The 19,614-nt window shown below is 35.9% G+C and overlaps 1 long non-coding RNA gene across 1 annotated transcript in view; it reads right to left on the bottom strand.

Annotated features, from left to right (window-relative positions):
* Positions 1-1,231: 1,231 nt before the first annotated feature.
* The window catches only part of LOC134854255 (uncharacterized), a 43,417-nt gene continuing 25,034 nt past the window's right edge, over positions 1,232-19,614 (bottom strand). Inside the window, exon 2 of the long non-coding RNA XR_010164400.1 lies at positions 1,232-1,896. This is a non-coding gene — a long non-coding RNA (uncharacterized LOC134854255). The remainder of the gene's footprint in view (positions 1,897-19,614) is intronic.

The following is a 19,614-nucleotide window of genomic DNA, read 5'->3' as shown; positions in this document are numbered from 1 at the left end:
TTAGTTTTTCACGCGGATTGAAAAACTTAGTGCAGATGAAAAAATGTGGAATTTGCAGACCCTCATTATATTGGTAACTCATTGAGCCAAAACCTTGATAGTTTTGTAACGGGTACATAAGATGGTTTTGTCTTGGTCTATATAAAAATTTAAATGAAATTCAATAAAACTTTTTTCCAAAATGGAATTTGAAAAGAGACATTTTAGAAGAAAAAAAAACATAATTTGCGTTTTAATTTGCGTTTACTTTAGTCCAGCACTAGTGTATTCTTCAGTTAGCGTAATTTTTACTTTGATTTCTGCTTTTAAAAGCCAAAATGTAAGCCAGCCTTTTTCCTCCCCCCTCCCCCCACCTGAACATTTTGTTTCCGAATGTGACGAAAATCGGCATGCGATGTAATTAGGCCTTGATGATGATGAGTGGTTTCTGCGTTTCGCAGGGGATTTTGAAAGCCTCTTTTTCTAGCCTGTCTAAGCATAGTCTGTTTATCTTATTTCCTCACACTCAAGACTCAGTTATTTTTGTTGAGCGAAGCTCTTTTTCTTTTGCGACTCAAGGCCGTTTTCGCCATGACAAACGTTTTTGGTGGTCAAGAATAACCTTGTAAAACCTCTCCTTGCATCATAAAACTGATGCTTTTCTAAGGTGGGGGGGGGGGGGGGGGAATGAAATGGAGCCGTATGGCACTGTGTTATTATTTCTTGACTTGCAGTTTCCGATATTTAGGGTTAAATTATGAATGAAACGATATATTGTCAATCAGTCAGCTACCCGACACTGATCTACCTCAGAATCGAGACGAGGCAGAAATGAGTTGTCTGTAAACTTTCTTGTATATAAAGGCTTTTAGTGATAAGAAAATTGCATGCGTTGTTTTACAAGTACTTTATTCTGCTTGACTTCAAATAATTGGTAACGATAAAAATGAAGCTTCCGATTTGAATCTAATCAAGTCGTTCAATTTGACAGTATTTAATGATTTTTAAAAATTATTGCAAGTCAGTCATTTTCGATCGTGTTGCTCTAATGTTGGACAATCGCCAAAAACATAAATATATTTTTGATAAATGTTTTCAAACAAGAGCATAAGTGGGAGAGTTTTTTTCAGTTTATCAGCAAAAAATTGATGAAGCTCCAGTTTTTCTTTTAAAAGAAAATCATAAGCACACACTTCGCAGTCCTGCTTCTGGTCTGGCTTGTTATTTGAAGTTTGTGTCAAACGAACAAAAGTAGTTTCGAGATTCAATTAAAAGATCGATAAAAGATGACACACCGGCTGATAAGTCAATTTAATTTTGGCAAAATTTTTACAACACTTCATATGACAATGTAGAGCAGCAAAATTGAAGTGGTCCAAAATATAAGTTAACAGAAGCAGAAAGAATTCTGGAATATAGTTTTTCATTCTCATTATGTTAAAGGCTTTGTTTCAAAAAATTTTCGGTTTATCAATTTTGTTTTTTACATTTTCTAGTTAAGCTTTCATTAAGGACCACTCAAACACCATGAAAAACCGTATGGTTGTGATATTAAGCCAAAGATTAGGTTTTGATGATGAACTAAACTGCTCGTTTTTCCGGAATCAGGAATTGGTAGCTCCGTTTCTCTGGGATGAGAAATTGATAACTTCTCTTCTCTGGAATGAGGAACTGGTAGCTCCTTTTTTCCGGAATGAGGAACTGGTAGCTTCGTTTATTCGTGATATCGTTGACCATGCCGGCTGTCGCGGGTAAAAAGTTGGCTTCTGACGTCACGAAAACAAACTGCAAAACGAGCGCCAAACTTCCTAGAAAGGAAAAAATCGATCTGGAGTCCATGTTTGCGGCGGTGTTCGTCTAGATGATTGTTGGGAACTTTGGTATCTGTTCTGCTCTGCGGCTGATGAATCTCTCGCTCTGAAATGGCGAAATGAAATAACTTCGAGTTGAGCGAACACCTTGTTTTTTATCTGCACGTGCCAAATGAGCTGTGGAAAATGTGTTCCTAGTTTCTAGATTGATAATCAGGAAAAGGTTCAATCAGGGAACCTTACAATTCCATTTGAGTTAAGATTAGTCTCATTACAAAGAATTCATTCAGACCATCTATAAGTGATCAAGTGAAAAAATGCGTCCCTTATCCTTTTGAAAATCCTTTGAAATTTTCGTTTAAAAATCCCCCCAAAGTCAGTCACGTGGCTTCAAATAAAGTAATGTCTTGTCTCTCTCAGAAAAGGGCACGGATAAAAGTAACCATGATACTATTTTTAAGGGCAGGATAATTTTCTAAATGAAAAAGACACGCCTCTTTGAATTTTATATTAATCATGCTCAAGAAACTCAAAAACAAATTTTTTTACAAAACTATGCTTTCAATTTACAATTTATTTAGTGATACCCTTTACAAAGTAGATTTTGCGGCTGGTTTCCACTTTCCCAACATTTGAAGTTGAGTTTTGAAAAACTTTTTTTACGTTGTCATGATGTATGGAATTTTTGCATGGTGTACAACTTAACTACTGTGAAAACATTTGTTCTACAAACATCGCACCGTAACATCACGCATTCAGCCATAACCACACGTAATACAAGTAGAAAATGGAAAAATTAAAATGTGGGGAGGAAGTTTGAAAAAATTCAGCTTTTCATTTTTACAAGGAGCTAAGCTCACAGGCAAAGACAAGACTCTGAAAAACATCATAAACTAATTAGTGAATCAAATGAACACCCCGCCCCCCTCCCAAGCAAGTTTTAACAAATTCGTGGCTCGTTTTCAGTTCCCAGCAACTTTTTGAGGGGGTGGGAAACTGGAAAACAGCCAAAATCGATTAAAGTTTTAATATCGAGAAGTTTACATGAAACGCTGAGCAATTTGGCTTTTTCGTTACCTCTGATTTCGAATTCTTACAATCAAAGTTTTGCTCAACTTCAACTTGTTCGATTGCTTAAAAAAATGGCATAGACTAAGTAAGCTATGGCAAGCATATTTGTTCATATTTAACATCTCATTGAACCCCTTTTTGTACCCTATCATTGATACTTATGTGAGAGGGGAGATGTTGGAAAAAAGAGCTAGCATTTTAATTTGAATTAGATTCTGAATTCTGAAAGAATGGGGGGATGATAACTTGATCGAAATTACTACGATAAAAAATTTTACCAGAACCATAAACCAGATCAAATTTTCTCAAAAAATACGCATTTCTTTCTGAAACACTAAGAAAGCTGGAATATAAAAATTAACTGCCCAATTTGCTCTCCCCAGAAACTAGCCGATTCACATTAAACCGTCATTTAAACTGTCAAGATTTAAACTGAGTGAGAATTTGCTCTTTTCCAATGAAAATTTTGGCTATTCGGTTTTCTTTTTTCTAATTGAATTTTTCTATAAAAAAATATTGGTGTAACGTTTTTTCTCTTTAATTGTGCTATTGTGATCGAACCTAGAACAATCGGCTCCTTTCAAGTTTTCAATTTTCCCCTCACATTTGAAAATCAATTTTGAGGTTTCATTTTAACGCTGTCATAATGCAATGAAATTCGGCATACTGAACATACTGACTATTTTGAAGAAGTTTGTTATTAATACGCACTTCATAAAATCACACATTTAGTCACACTTGTACGTGAAAAAATTATGTAAAAAGAAAGTTGGAAAAAGAGGTAAAAGTGGAAAACAGTTGAGTATTCCAGATTTTGCTAAAGAACCCTAAAAGTTTCTGAAGACGCCTTTGGCGCCAACATGTACTACTTCTGAGGGAGGAGCGCGCGCCAAAAAAACGCAGGGTCTTTCTAATGTTTTGAGCGAAGTTGTGAATTTACTTTGATCCAGTTAAAAACAAAAGTCAACAAAGTTTTCCAAAATTTGGAAAAGTTTTTGAAAATTCGCCCCCTCCTCGAGAAAATCCTAGATCGGCCCCTGCCACTTTGAAAGTCAACCGCACATTGTTCACGCGTGATAAAATTATCCCGCACCACAAAACTCTTCCACACTCAATTGAGACAGGCTAATTGGTGAATAAGATTCAAAAACTCCATGTGATAATTTCCATGGTCTTAATAATTCCATTAACGATTGTTAATTTTCAGCATAAAATTGAAAGTTTGTCAATTTTTCATTAACCAAAAATCATTTGAGACAAAATATGGAGAGTTCGAACAAGCAGTCTTGTCTATTGTCTAGGGGCTCTTATTCAGCATATTTGCGATCAAAGTAAAGACCCTTTGCATTAGCCAAGTCTAAAACTCTGCTTCTAGCCAGCTGTCATTTGATATGAAAAAAATCCGTTTTGACTAATCAGCGGTTATTTTCAAGGTTCGATTTTATTTTTAAAATGAACAAAAGAAAATAGTTCGAGCACAACTTTTTTATTTAAGTTTCGATAGTATATATAAAAACGGTATTCATATAAATGCACACAAAAAAGCTGTTATACTATTTCACTTTGTCTTAAATTATTGACCCAAGCCCTTAACACAGTTTTTTGAGTATATGAAACGCGTGTGGGCTACTGTATTGGAATTGTAGAACTAGCATTTTATCAAACCAATTTTTCAATATTCGAAAATTTTGTGGACAGTTCTTTTTTGGTGGACCAATTTGATTTTCGAAGCTATCCAAAACTAAAATAAGGACCCTGTTTTGTTTTTTGAGAAAAGGCTAAAAATTATGTTTTGAGCTTTTTTTAGAAATATTTGACTGAAGAAATGCGTTTTTTATGGCGCGCGCGCCCCTTCAAATTTGCTTATATTGACGCCAAAGGCGCCTTTGAAAAATTTTTATGTTGGTCGGCCAAAAATGGATCTCGTAAAATTATAGCAGAGGGAGGACCCTTTGGAAACATTTGAGAGTTTAGGGAGAGAAAGACGGTGTTTTCAAAATGTTTCCTCCAATTTTTTACCTCTTTTTTTCAGGGTCAAAAGCACAAATCCCGTTTCACGAGAGAAAACTGAAACTTGAAATAAAACCAACTTTGCTGGTTAGTTAAGTGTCAGTTATGAGTTATCGCGAGCAACTATTCTGTCTTAGTTCATAAGAGCGGAAAATAACTTAGGCTCAATTTCTCAACACCCGTTGTGTCTCCCAGCTCGACTGAAATGTAGGTTAAAATTTAAAAAGTTGACACATGTTAGTGGGAACAACATCATGAACGGATCTAGAGTTTTATCGAGGGGGAGGGGGGTCGATTTTTTAAAATTTTATGAACATTTCATCAACCAGTTTTCTAGGTCGACCAAAATGGGTTTCCGAGCGCTCCCAGAACACTATTAAGAATGCAAATTTTGAAAAACACCACGTTTTTTGGCGCTCGTTCTCTCTCAACATTTGTATATATTGACGCCAAAGACGTCTTTTGAAAAACTTCAGGGTCGGTCGGCCAAAAACGGATGTTTTGAAAAGTACCAAAGTAAAGACCCTTGTGGTCGGCAGGAGGTCGAATCCCTAAGAAAGGGGGGAGGTTCCCTCCCCCTAAATCAGCCCGCAGTGCTTTAATCCTTGAAAAAGTTCTGGTAAAAATTAAATGTTGCTGTTCAATATATTGTTGACCTGATATCCGGCAACCGGTTATTTGAATCACCTCCTAGATTAGTTAGAGACAAAACAAATTAACTAACTTTCCGCGTTGTTCAGTACTTTGGAAACGATCGACCTTTTCTTTACAACTGAAATTTGACTTCATATACTAGCTTGGAAATTAAAGAATTTGAAAACACTCAACAAAAATTTATGTTTATGCATTGAAATAGCTCAAAAACAGACTGACTAGAAATGTTCTTTTCAAAATATTTAAAAACATAAACAGAATCGGTTTTATTTTTCTTTCTCTATAAAAGAAATTGGTTCAACGGTTTCCAAAGTTTCAGCATCAAAAAACTTTCTCATGTAGATTGTGACAAAAATGGGGTTGATCATGTGTTGATTCATGATTTTCACATAAGATCAGAATCAGCTCAAATATATATATCATCTAAACCTATTTGCAAACCAATTTGCATCCAATTAAAATATTAGCATTATAATTTCTATCAAGTTCGGCTCGAATGTGATTCTAAAGGAAAATAGGTGACGTTCGAATTCACGCCAAACTCTCCGGAACGCTCTATGTCCACGATAGGCTATCTAGAGTGCATTGACAAACCATTATATTGTCTTTATACTAGCTTTCATATACTTTCAACTCAATGCTAAGAAGGAATAACATCCACCACCCCCGAAGGAGCGAGAACGGGCAAGAGCTTAACGAGTGGCCCGGTGTAGTTTCCGGACACGGTCCTACGGTTTGCGGAATGGCAGAGGTTGTCTTTGAACCAATAACAAATGAGATGAGAAATCAAGCTTACCAAATAAATAACTATATATTCTGAATTTCTTCCTTATATCGATTCTGATTGGTTAATACAGTGTTTTTTTGCTTATTCTTGACAAGTAAGAATATGCACATGTCTAAATATTGCTATGTAACCCTCAATTATGTACTCAACCGAATACATGCCGTCTAGTCTTTTTCAGAGATCCACATCTGAGCAGCTTTTGTGTATTTCGTCCCCTTTTTTAGTCGACAAAATTGAATTTCAGAGATCTCTTAAATCACTTTAAAGTCCCTGTTAGGCCAAAAATACTGCACCAAAGCCAATTTTTTGGAATAAAAACAGGTCGAATTGCAATTTTTGGCCCTTTTGAAAGGTATAACTACAACGCGCGTCCCCAAAATTGTATAATATTGGCTTCGAAAGCTTACGCTTAGACAAATTTTAGAGCCGATGAGCTAAATATGGAATTCGCAAAAAAGTACAAAAGGTTAAGGAGTCGAGCCAGAAATATATGCGCAAATAAAACGAATTACCTGGATTAAAACTCATCAAGGTTTTCAAAAATCAAATTGTGTAATAAATTTTCAAAACAAATTCAAAGTTGGGCAGATGCCCTTATTAGCCCATACCGAGATTTTTTTTTATTTCAGACCTGAAATACTTTATATCTAGTCTAATTTCTAGTCCGAAATTCATTATGAAAAGTTTAAATGGAGCAGGGATTTTCTTAAATTCTACTTTTTTCATCCTATTTCTGATCAGAATATAGCTAAATCTAAGCTATTTCTATCTAGAAAAACATTTGCCTGGTGAGGCTTGAACTCGTTTGAATTTGCCTATTAGGCGATTGTGCTAACCACTAGGCCACACGCTTAGATGATCGTGAAAAGCTGTACCAACCTACCGCAAAGTAACTTTTGATATAACAAGTGTTAATGTACATAGTATTGCTACTGTTGTTGTGTATACTCGAAGCATTTTTACTCGCGGTGAGCAGTGAACTGATTTTCCCTTTCATTTGTTTCTAGAAACCAATTTTTTGTAAACTGAAGAAATAGATAGTTTGTGCACAGAAAGTACGAGAAAACTTGGCTAGATAATTTATATTAAAATTCTATCTAGAAAAACAGCCTCTGTTGGGCTGTTGGGTACGGGAGTCAAACTCGTATTATCATCATTTGGAGTTTCCGAGTGTATTTCCAACATTTACAAATCGATCAGTGCGAATGAGTAACAGCATTGAATTGCGGCTGGAAAACTGAAAAATGAAAAAAAATTAGATGTATATCGGCATGAGAAGAAAATTTTAAAAATTAGCTGCAATAGATACTGACAAACAGCTGCTTTTTCTATCGATATACTGCATACAGCAATATTTTTTCAAGTTTTCGTAGCTTTCGCATGTGCTTTCAAATTTCATGTTTGCATCAAATTACAGCTCAAAACATAAGTTGCCCTTATGCAAAAGTTATTTGAGAACAGCAGTTAAATTCGCACTCAAAATCTTTGCAAATTCAAACAAGACTGCTCGTACCAGGGCAAAGCCCTGAATGCTCCGACTGCCTTTTAAGGTTTATGGAGCAGCAGTAATAACATAAAAAAATTAATTGAAATAAAAAAAAATGAAATTTTTTTTTTCTAAAATTTGAAATTTTTTATGAAAATCATCCCCCCACACGCCATATAAAGTACAAAAAGATAGATTTCGTTCCTTGTTACAAATAAATTATGGCACATAAGCTTCGTTCAACCCATTTGGAACGATTTCTAAGACGGATTAAATCTCCGCTTATTACGCGTTAATAGCGCGAATTATATCGCGTGTTAATTGTCCCAAATTGGTCAAAATGGCAATCTTTAAACCCTCATAACTTTACGAAAAATGATCACAGGTAAAATATCTTTTCAAATTTGAGCTCAGGACAACAATACCTTTCGAATGATGTAAAAAAGTTCCGTCAAAAATGGCTAGTTAAAAAGTCGAAATTTGTCTGAAGAAAATAAAAACCCACCCGAGCACAAATATTCCGTTACTTTCGTATCGAAAGTCGGAACAATGAGGCGAACAAGTTTGTCCCAGTTTTTCCCTATGAGGCACACTAGATGAATCAATTTTTAAATTATAACAAGACTGCTCGTATCAGGGCAAAGCCCTGAATGTTCCGACTGCCTTTTAAGGTTTATGGAGCAGCAGTAATCACAGAAAAAAATTAATTGAAATAAAATAAAATGAAATTTTTTTTTCTAAAAATTGAAATTTTTTATGAAAATCATCCCCCCACACGCCATATAAAGTACAAAAAGATAGATTTCGTTCCTTGTTACAAATAAATTATGGCACATAAGCTTCGTTCAACCAATTTGGAACGATTTCTAAGACGGATTAAATCTCCGCTTATTACGCGTTAATAGCGCGAATTATATCGCGTGTTAATTGTCCCAAATTGGCCAAAATGGCCAAAATGGCAATCTTTAAACCCTCATAACATTACGAAAAATGATCACAGGTGAAATATCTTTTCAAATTTAAGCTCAGGACAACAATAGCTTTCGAATGATGTAAAAAAGTTCCGTCAAAAATGGCTAGTTAAAAAGTCGAAATTTGTCTGAAGAAAATAAAAACCCACCCGAGCACAAATATTCCGTTATTTTCGTATCGAAAGTCGGAACAATAATTAGGAGAGCTTCAATTGAAGGAGCTTAATGGAAGTGAACTAACTATTATTTCCTATTTCACATATCGACTTCATCTCCAAAATTCACTGGTTATGGGAGTAACTCTTATGTGGAGTCTGATAGTGCTTTGACCAGAAGTGATTAAGATGAAAGGCGGAAAGTTTCCAGTGTGACCTGCATTTAGCTGGATCACCTCTGGATTAAATTCGAATCATGTCAGATTCGATTCGTTCATCAGAACGGTCAAAATTTATGACAGCGGCAGACTGCCAATTTATCTTTTACCCTTTCAGGATTTTCGCGACCAGATGGTGTCTGCACTTCACTTGAAGTGTGGTTATTTTCCAGTATACGGAGCACCCTAACTGATTTACTATGGACATAATAATGATGGCCTACACTTCAAAACTTATGGTTTACCATCAGGGGTGGATTTAGGGGGGTGGAGGGATTTGGGGCGGATGCTTCTTTCCCACAGGTACATTTTAAGAAATCCATTTTTGGCCGACCGAACCTAAATTTTTTCTAAGAGCGCCTTTGGCGCCAATTTATACTAACTTTAAGGGGAAGCGCGCGCCAAAAAAACGTGCTTCAAAATTTTCCAAAAAGTGCCCGAAACCGGGTTTTTGGACCTTTTATTTAAAATTGGCCTGCGGCGCAGAAAATTTGGCGAAAACAGCGTCTTTTCAGTGCTTTAGGCGAGCTCCAAAAATCAACTTGGTCGACCTAAAAAAAAGGTCGTCAAAATTTTCGAAAACTTTTTGAAAATCCGCCCCCCTCGAGAAAATCCTAGATCCGCCCCTGTTTACCATGTTTGAATTAGTTTTTGTTTTCAAAAAAAGTTAATTCATTTCATTATTTGGGAAAAAAAATTAAATTTTCTTTAGTAAAATGTCGCATTGCTCCTTAAAAGATATTCTTTTTATATCCTTCTTCCAAGTAGGTTTATCTCTACTTTCAGCTTAACAGCTCAGCTCTTAAATAAACGCATGAAGTTGCCCACGGAAATGTCCGAATGTAAATGATGTGTGGACTGGTGATAGAACAAGGGGATAAAGCATAGTGCATATTGTAATGAGAGGGGACGGCTACTTTGTGAACAAATTGAATAAATCCATCAGCTTATGCTGGCTGCCCTCTGGATCAGTTGAACAGACTAAGAAACCCACCAATGCATAAAATATTAATACTTGACCTGAAAAAAAAACATGGTTTTTATCTAAAGTATTTAGGTATACTCAGTAGGAGGAATACTTCCAAGCAAACTTTTGGTTACTTATCCCGCCGTCCAATTTAATTAACGTCGAGCAATCATAGTGAAAATTTTGTACTAACCAGAAGGTGGAACTTCAAACAAAAGTAGTCATTATACTTAGACTGCAAACGACACATTTTTAGAGTGTGGAAGAAGCACTAACTACTCATTATGTTTGATTACTTTTTGGTGAGGGTGAAAACATTAAATATAATTGAACGAGAGAGATTTTCAATGTTTTGTTTTCCAAAAAAGGTAAAACTGTTTCGGTTTCAAATTTGAACGCCATTTGTTTGCATCCGGGACAACTTTCAGACCGACCCGAAATGTTCACCAGAGAATAACACGCGCAACCATACACATCCAATCATGGCTTTTTAGGAAAATGACAAATCATATGCCGCACGTAGATTTTTTCAGAAACACTAAAAAACTTTTCTAAAAGACAAAGTTATTATCGAAAACATTTCCCTAGTTGTAGATGCTTTCGGTTAACTTTAAAAAAATGTTAGCCATATATTTTTATTTTGCTTGTGGTGCTTTCTATGAAAAAGATGTCTCCAGACCAAAAAAAACCTAAATTATAATACTCGCTCGTGTTATTTATTAGAACACGTTGTTAAATTAACTTGAATGAAAGCACGGATTAAAACGGTATTTAAAAAGATAGAACTAGGAAGCAATTGCTGAAAACGTATTTTATACGGTAAAAGAACATTGGTTACAATAATTAGGAATAGATCTAATGGGCCAGCAATTGTTTGGTTTAACAAATAAGGACATAATGATGCTTGCGGTTATGTCGATTGTTCTGAAGATGAGTATAAATTGATCTTTCAAAAGCAACATTTAATGGTTTAATTTTCACGTCAGACAGTTTTTGAGAAAACACACAGCAAGACTAGTTAGTCTTCAATTCAAAATGAACTAGCAGCCGTTCTTCTTTGGCTCAAAAAACCAGTGTGAACCAATTAAATTAATTGAGGCGCTTTCAAGCCAAACCGAGCTGTTCAAAGCTGTTCAATTTTCTCTTGATGAAATTGAGATCCGCAAAACTAAAACAGGACCGTTCGTATCAGGGCAAAACCCTGAACATTCTGACTGCTTTTTCAGGATGGGTTAAATTTTTAAAAATCATAATACTGATTTTTTCAACAACAAAAAAATCTTTGAAAATAAACATTGCGAGGCCAAATTGTACATTCTGTGCATTGTAAACCGATTCCGCAAAAGGCCAAAATCAGATTTGTCACGGAATCCGCAGTTTTGCTACTTTTCTTAGATCTTCATCGCTGTTTTGGATTCCACAAACAAATACCTAAAACACTGCACCGCTAAAAATTGCTCCGAAAATAGGCGATTTTGCGGAATCCACAAACAAATCATAAGACTTTTGTTTAATTTAGTTGAGCTGTTTTGGATTCCGCAACTGTAAGTGGATCCGCAAATTGTAAGTGGAATCCGCTTTTTGTTTGCGGACTCCGTTTACATATAAGTATGTGTAGTATAACTTTTAAAATTATATTTTTTTCTTATTGGTTACCAAAAAAAATCAGTGTCAATTATTACCTTGATCAACTACCAGTTGAAATAGCAAACGTTTGGTCTCCACTCCTGTCGACCCAACTTCGATCTCAACTTCGATCCCAAATACTGACCTACTTCGATCTGAACTTCGATCCCAAATACTGATGCAATCCCAATTACTGACCTAACTCGGCGATATGCGCGCGTTGTATTTCCGAACACTTTCAAACCAATGACTACAAATAATGAATTTAATCGGCGTTAAGCTTCCAAAATCAGTATTTGGAATTGACGCAGTCCCAATGACCTAACTTGGCGATATGCGTGCGTTGTATTTCCGAACACTCTCAAACCTATGACTACAAATAATGAATATAATTGGCGTTAAGCTTCCAAAATCAGTATTTGGAATTGACGCAGTCCCAATGACCTAACTTGGCGAGATGCTGTGTTTTGTATTTCCATACACTCTAAAACCAATGACTACAAATCATGAATTTAATCGGCGTTAAGCTTCCAAAATCAGTATTTGGAATTAACGCAGTCCCAATGACCTAACTTGGCGAGATGCTGTGTTTTGTATTTCCATACACTCTCAACCCAATGACTCCAAATATTGAACTTATTCGGTGTTGTGTTTCAAAAATACTAAAAGGTGATATCCACCGATTTAGTTAACAAATGTTTTGAGATTTGTCCGTGGATTCCGCTGACAATGGTTAAGTCTTGCTTTTAAACTCCGCATTGCTATAGATAAGAATTCCACCTCTAGCTTTTAGTTGATCATATGCAAGTTCAGTAAAAAACAAATTTCTGAATCCATATACAGTTTACGGAATCCGCTTACATTTGCGGATTCCGCCTAAAAATTTTGCGGATTCCACTTACGTTTGCGGATTCCACTTACATTTTGTGGAATCCAACTACAGTTGCGGAATCCAGAAGAACTAGCTATATTCGCTTGTAGTCGGATCCGCGGCACAACAAATGTGCCGACAAAAATTACGTTACAGGTATTTGTACGCAGAATCCACGGAAGTTTTGCGAGTGGAATCCACTGACATTTTGGAACATGTTTGAAGGTTTGTCTATGGAATCGAGGAACATAAGTATCCAGTGCACAGTTTGGCCTCGTAATGAAACACATAGCTATTTTTTTGTGTTTTTTAAATCAGCGCCCACACGCAATATGCAATGAACAAAAAGAATTACGTTGCTCCTACTTATGTATAAATATTGATAATTTGTCTGCCTCAACCAATTTGTAAGTCAGATTTTATCTCCGCCTACTTGTTATTAGAGCTGGATATATTGCTTGTTAATTGTCCCAAATTGGCCAAAATGACAATCTTTAAGCGCCCATAACTTTACAAAAAATGATCACAGTTGAGTATCTTTTCAAATTTGAGCTCAGGACAACCATACATTTTGAATGATATAAAAAAACCTCCGTCAAAAATAGCCCTTTCAAAAGTCGAAATTTGTCGGAAAAAACCCACCCCGAGCACAAATATTCCGTTACTTTCTTATCGAATGTCGAAACAATAAAGCATGCAACCATAAGATCAAAAAGAAACTCATTCGAATTTTATTCCCCTTCTGACGTTTTTTAAAGTCAACATTCTTTATGCGTTTGACGACTTCACAGAGTTTCAGTAGTCTAAGTTTTGACAAGGCAAAAAGAGAGAACACAAGTTTATTCGAAATGACATGTTACTATTCTCAGACAAAACCAATTTAATCAAAAATGATCTTCAAACAGAGCTGAAACCTTGAGAAGTCGTCAAACGCATAAAGAATGTTGACTTGAAAAGACGTTAGAAGGAAAATGAAATTCGAAATTGTTCGAATTTCATTCCCCTTCTAACGTTTTTTCAAGTCAACATTCTTTATGCGTTTGACGACTTCACAAAGTTTCAGTAGTCTGAGTTAAGACAAAACAAACAAATGACAACACATGTTTCTTCCAAAATGACATTTTGTTTTTCTCAGACAAAATCAATTTTGTCAAAATGATCTTCAAATGGAGCTGAAAGTTTGAGAAGTAGTCAAACGCTTAAGAATGTTGACTTCAAAAAACGTCAGAGGGGAATGAAATTCGAATTGATTCAAATTTCACTCTCCTTCTGACGTTTTTTTGAGTCAACATTCTTTACGCGTTTGACGACTTCTCCGAGTTTCAGTAGTCTGAGTTTTGACAAGACAAATAAGAGAGAACAAATGTTTCTTCCAAAATGACATGTTATTACTCTCAGACAAAATCAATTTCATAAAAAGCCCAATTTTTAGCAAAACGAGCTGAAGGAGTATAAAAGTCAGCACAAAGAGCTAGGAGAGCCTAAACTTTAGCTAGGGGAATTGAATGAGCCCAATTTTTAGCAGAAGATTCTAAATGAGCCCAAATTTCAGCGAAAGGTGCTCAGGGAGCCCAATCAATAGCAAAAGAAGCTAAATGAGCCCTATTTTCAGTAAATAGAGCTAAAGTAGCCCAAACTTTAGCAAAACAAGCTGAAGGAGCCTAAAATTCAGCAAAAAGAGCTAGAAGAGTCTAAATTTTTTCTAAAGGAATTGAAAGAGCCCATTTTTAGCAAAAGATGCTGAATGAGCTCAAATTTCAGCAAAATGTGCTCAGGGAGCCTAATCTATAGCAAAATGAGCCAAATGAGCCCTATTTTTTGTAAAAAGAGCTGAATTAGCCCAAATTTTAGCAAAACAAGCTGAAGGAGCATAAAATTCAACAAAAAGAGCTAGAAGAGCATAATTTTTAGCTAAATGAATTGAATGAGCCTAAATTTTAGCAAAAGATGCTGAATGAGCCCAAATTTTAGCAACAGGCGCTCAAGCAGCCCAATCTATAGCAAAAGGAGCTAAATGAGCCCTATCTTCAGTAAAAATAAGCTGAATCAGCCAAAAATTTTAGCAAGAGGAGCTGAAGGAGCATAAAATTCAACAAAAGGAGCTAGATGAGCCAAAAATTTAGCTAAAGAAAGTGAATGAGCCCAAATATTATCAAAAGATGCTGAATGAGCCCAGTTTTAGCAAAAGGAGCTCAAGGAACCCAATCTATAAAAAATTTTGTGCAAAAGGAGCTGAATTAGCCCAATTTGTAACCAAAACAGCTGAATGAGTCCAACTTTTAGGAAAACGAGCTGAAGGAGCTTAAAAATTAGAAAAAAAAGCTGGATGAGCCCAAACTTTAGCTAAAGGAACTGAATGAGCCCAATTTTAGCAAAAGTTGCTGAATGAGCTCAGTTTTCAGCAAACGCAATGAGCACAGCTTTAAAAAGAAGACTAATAAATTTTTGAAAAAAAATTGGCCAATGTTTAAATTTGGGAATATTTGAAAACGATCGCTTGAGTTCAAATCTCTCATCTCGTAACTAGGACTAAATTAGTTATTTTCCGATAGAGGAACCAAATTTAAACTGGAAAATGCAATTCGTTTTAGATCAAAAGTATTGATTTTCCGAGTTGCCCTAACCTCTCTTAAAAACCGTTTTATGTCAAGGTTGATGGCAGTGCAGAAAATTTTGAGGGAAGCAAGCCAATAATTTTTTCAGACAAACGAGGTGAATGAGCTCAATTTTCAGTAAAAGGCCCTAAATGAGCCCAATCTATAGCAAAAGGAGTAAAAGGCCAAAATAAAAAAATTTCGAAAAATTGGTCCACGTTTAAATTTGGGAATACTTAAAAACGAACGAATGAGTTCAAATCTCTCATCTAATAATAGGACTAATTGAGTTATTTTCCAATAGAGGAACAAAATTTACACTGGAAAGTGCAATTTCTTTTAGATCAAAAGAATTGATTTTCCGAGTTGCCCTAACCTCTCTTAAAAACCGTTTTATGTCAAGGTCAATGGCAAGGCGGAAAATTTTGAGGGAAGCAAACCAATAGTTTTTTCAAATAAAGGAGCTGAATGAGCCCAATTTTCAACAAAAAGAGCTAAATGAGCCCAATTTTCAGCAAAACGCGCTGAGGGAGCATGAATTTTAGCAAAAAGAGATGGATGAGCCCAAAATTTAGCTAAAGGAACTGGATGAGGCCAAATATTATCAAAAGATGCTGAATGAGCCCAGTTTTAGCAAAAGGAGCTCACGGAACCCAATCTATAAAAAATTTTATGCAAAAGGAGCTGAATTAGCCCAATTTGTAACCAAAACAGCTGAATGAGTCCAACTTTTAGGAAAACGAGCTGAAGGAGCTTAAAAATTAGAAAAAAAAGCTGGATGAGCCCAAAGTTTAGCTAGAGGAACTGAATGAGCCCAATTTTAGCAAAAGTTGCTGAATGATCTCAGTTTTCAGCAAACGCAATGAGGACAGCTCTAAAAAGAAGACTAATAAATTTTTGAAAAAAAAAATTGGCCAAGGTTTAAATTTGGGAATACTTAAAAACGAACGAATGAGTTCAAATCTCTCATCTAATAATAGGACTAATTGAGTTATTTTCCAATAGAGGAACAAAATTTACACTGGAAAGTGCAATTCGTTTTAGATCAAAAGAACTGATTTTACGAGTTGCCCTAACCTCTCTTAAAAACCGTTTTATGTCAAGGTCAATGGTAAGGCGGAAAAGTTTGAGGGAAGCAAACCAATAGTTTTTTCAAATAAAGGAGCTGAATGAGCCCAATTTTCAACAAAAAGAGCTAAATGAGCCCAATTTTCAGCAAAACGAGCTGAGGGAGCATGAATTTTAGCAAAAAGAGATGGATGACCCCAAAATTTAGCTAAAGTAAATGGATGAGGCCAATTTTTAGCAAAAAATGCTGAATGAGCTCAGTTTTCAGCAAACTGAGCTGAATGAGCAAGCTTTTAAAAGAAGACTGAAAAAAAAATGGTCCAGGTTTAAAGTTGGAAAGACTTAAGAACGATCGCTTGAGTTCAAATCTCTCATCTCGTAACTAGAACCAATTTAGTAATTTTCCAATCGAGGAGCAAACTTTCAATTGGAAAAGACAATTTCGTGTAGATCAAAAAAAATTGAGTTTCTGAATTAACCTAACTTCAATTAAAAATCGTTTTATGTCAATATCATCGGCAGTGCAGAAAAATTTCAGAGAAGCAAGCGAATAAATTTCTCCGAGTAAAACAACGGAATGAGCTCAATCTACAGCAAAAAGAGCCAAATGAGCCCTATTTTCAGTAAAAAGAGCTGGAATAGCCCAAGTTTCAAGAAAAAAAGCTGAATGAGCCCAGTTTTTACCAAAAGAAGCTGAAGGAGCATAAATTTCAGCAAAAATATCTGGATGCGCACAGCTTTTAGCAGTTAGAGCTGAATGAGTTTTAAAACAAGCTGAAAGCGACAAGTTGTAGCAAAAGTAGCTGAACGAGCCTTGTTTTCCAAAAAGAAGCTAAGTGAGCCCGAATTTTCACAAAATGGCTGAAGCTGATTGAGCCCGTTTTGCAGCAAACGCAGCTGAAAGCTCTAAATTTTTAGAATGAGCCCAGTTTTTTTTAAAGGGGCTGATTGAGCACAATTGTCAGCCAACGGAGCTGAATGACCGTTTTATGTCAAGTTCAATGGTTTTATGTCAAGGTTTTATGTCAAGGTCAATGGCAAGGCGGAAAATTTTGAGGGAAGCAAACCAATAGTTTTTTCAAATAAAGGAGCTGAATGAGCCCAATTTTCAACAAAAAGAGCTAAATGAGCCCAATTTTCAGCAAAACAAGCTGAGGGAGCACGAATTTTAGCAAAAAGAGATGGATGAGCCCAAAATTTAGCTAAAGGAACTGGATGAGGCCAATTTTTAGCAAAAAATGCTGAATGAGCTCAGTTTTCACCAAACTGAGCTGAATGAGCAAGCTTTTAAATGAAGACTGAAAAAAAATTTGGTCCAGGTTTAAAATTGGGAAGACATAAGAACGATCGCTTGAGTTGAACTCTCTCATCTCGTAATAGAACCAATTTAGTAATTTTCCAATCGAGGAGCAAACTTTCAATTGGAAAAGGCAATTCCGTGTAGATCAAAAGAATTCAATTTCCCAATTAACCTAACTTCAATTAAAAATCGTTTTATGTCAATATCATCGGCAGTGCAGAAAAATTTCAGAGAAGCAAGCGAACAGATTTCTCCGAGTAAAACAACGGAATGAGCTCAATCTACAGCAAAAAGAGCCACATGAGCCCTATTTTCAGTAAAAAGAGCTGGAATAGCCCAATTTCCAACAAAAAAAGCTGAATGAGCCCAGTTTTTAGCAAAAGAAGCTGAAGGAGCATAAAACTCAGCAAAAATATCTGGATGCGCACAGCTTTTAGCAGTTAGAGCTGAATGAGTTTTAAAACAAGCTGAAAGCGACAAGTTGTAGCAAAAGTAGCTGAACGAGCCTTGTTTTCCGAAAAGAATCTAAGTGAGCCCGAATTTTCACAAAATGGCTGAAGCTGATTGAGCCCGTTTTGCAGCAAACGCAGCTGAAAGCTCTAAATTTTTAGAATGAGCCCAGTTTTTTTTAAAGGGGCTGATTGAGCACAATTGTCAGCCAACGGAGCTGAATGACCGTTTTATGTCAAGGTCAATGGTTTTATGTCAAGGTTTTATGTCAAGGTCAATGGCAAGGCGGAAAGTTTTGAGGGAAGCAAACCAATATATTTTTCAAATAAAGGAGCTGAATGAGCCCAATTTTCAACAAAAAGAGCTAAATGAGCCCAATTTTCAGCAAAACAAGCTGAGGGAGCACGAATTTTAGCAAAAAGAGATGGATGAGCCCAAAATTTAGCTAAAGCAACTGGATGAGGCCAATTTTTAGCAAAAAATGCTGAATGAGCTCAGTTTTCACAAAACTGAGCTGAATGAGCAAGCTTTTAAATGAAGACTGAAAAAACATTTGGTCCAGGTTTAAAATTGGGAAGACATAAGAACGATCGCTTGAGTTGAACTCTCTCATCTCGTAATAGAACCAATTTAGTAATTTTCCAATCGAGGAGCAAACTTTCAATTGGAAAAGGCAATTCCGTGTAGATCAAAAGAATTCAATTTCCGAATTAACCTAACTTCAATTAAAAATCGTTTTATGTCAATATCATCGGCAGTGCAGAAAAATTTCAGAGAAGCAAGCGAACAGATTTCTCCGAGTAAAACAACGGAATGAGCTCAATCTACAGCAAAAAGAGCCACATGAGCCCTATTTTCAGTAAAAAGAGCTGGAATAGCCCAATTTCCAACAAAAAAAGCTGAATGAGCCCAGTTTTTAGCAAAAGAAGCTGAAGGAGCATAAAACTCAGCAAAAATATCTGGATGCGCACAGCTTTTAGCAGTTAGAGCTGAATGAGTTTTAAAACAAGCTGAAAGCGACAAGTTGTAGCAAAAGTAGCTGAACGAGCCTTGTTTTCCGAAAAGAATCTAAGTGAGCCCGAATTTTCACAAAATGGCTGAAGCTGATTGAGCCCGTTTTGCAGCAAACGCAGCTGAAAGCTCTAAATTTTCAGAATGAGCCCAGTTTTTTTTAAAGGGGCTGATTGAGCACAATTGTCAGCCAACGGAGCTGATTGACCGTTTTATGTCAAGGTCAATGGTTTTATGTCAAGGTTTTATGTCAAGGTCAATGGCAAGGCGGAAAGTTTTGAGGGAAGCAAACCAATAGTTTTTTCAAATAAAGGAGCTGAATGAGCCCAATTTTCAACAAAAAGAGCTAAATGAGCCCAATTTTTAGCAAAACAAGCTGAGGGAGCATGAATTTTAGCAAAAAGAAATAGATGAGCCCAAAATTTAGCTAAAGGAACTGGATGAGGCCAATTTTTAGCGAAAAATGCTGAATGAGCTCAGTTTTCAGCAAACTGAGCTGAATGAGCAAGATTTTAAATGAAGACTGAAAAAAATTTGGTCCAGGTTTAAAATAGGGAAGACTTAAGAACGATCGCTTGAGTTGAA

Source organism: Symsagittifera roscoffensis, chromosome 9 (genome assembly GCF_963678635.1).
Source record: "Symsagittifera roscoffensis chromosome 9, txSymRosc1.1, whole genome shotgun sequence".
In the NCBI taxonomy this organism is placed as follows: domain Eukaryota; kingdom Metazoa; phylum Xenacoelomorpha; order Acoela; family Convolutidae; genus Symsagittifera; species Symsagittifera roscoffensis.
The sequence above is the reverse complement of the archived record's forward strand: the minus strand, read 5'-3'. Positions and strand labels throughout refer to the sequence as shown.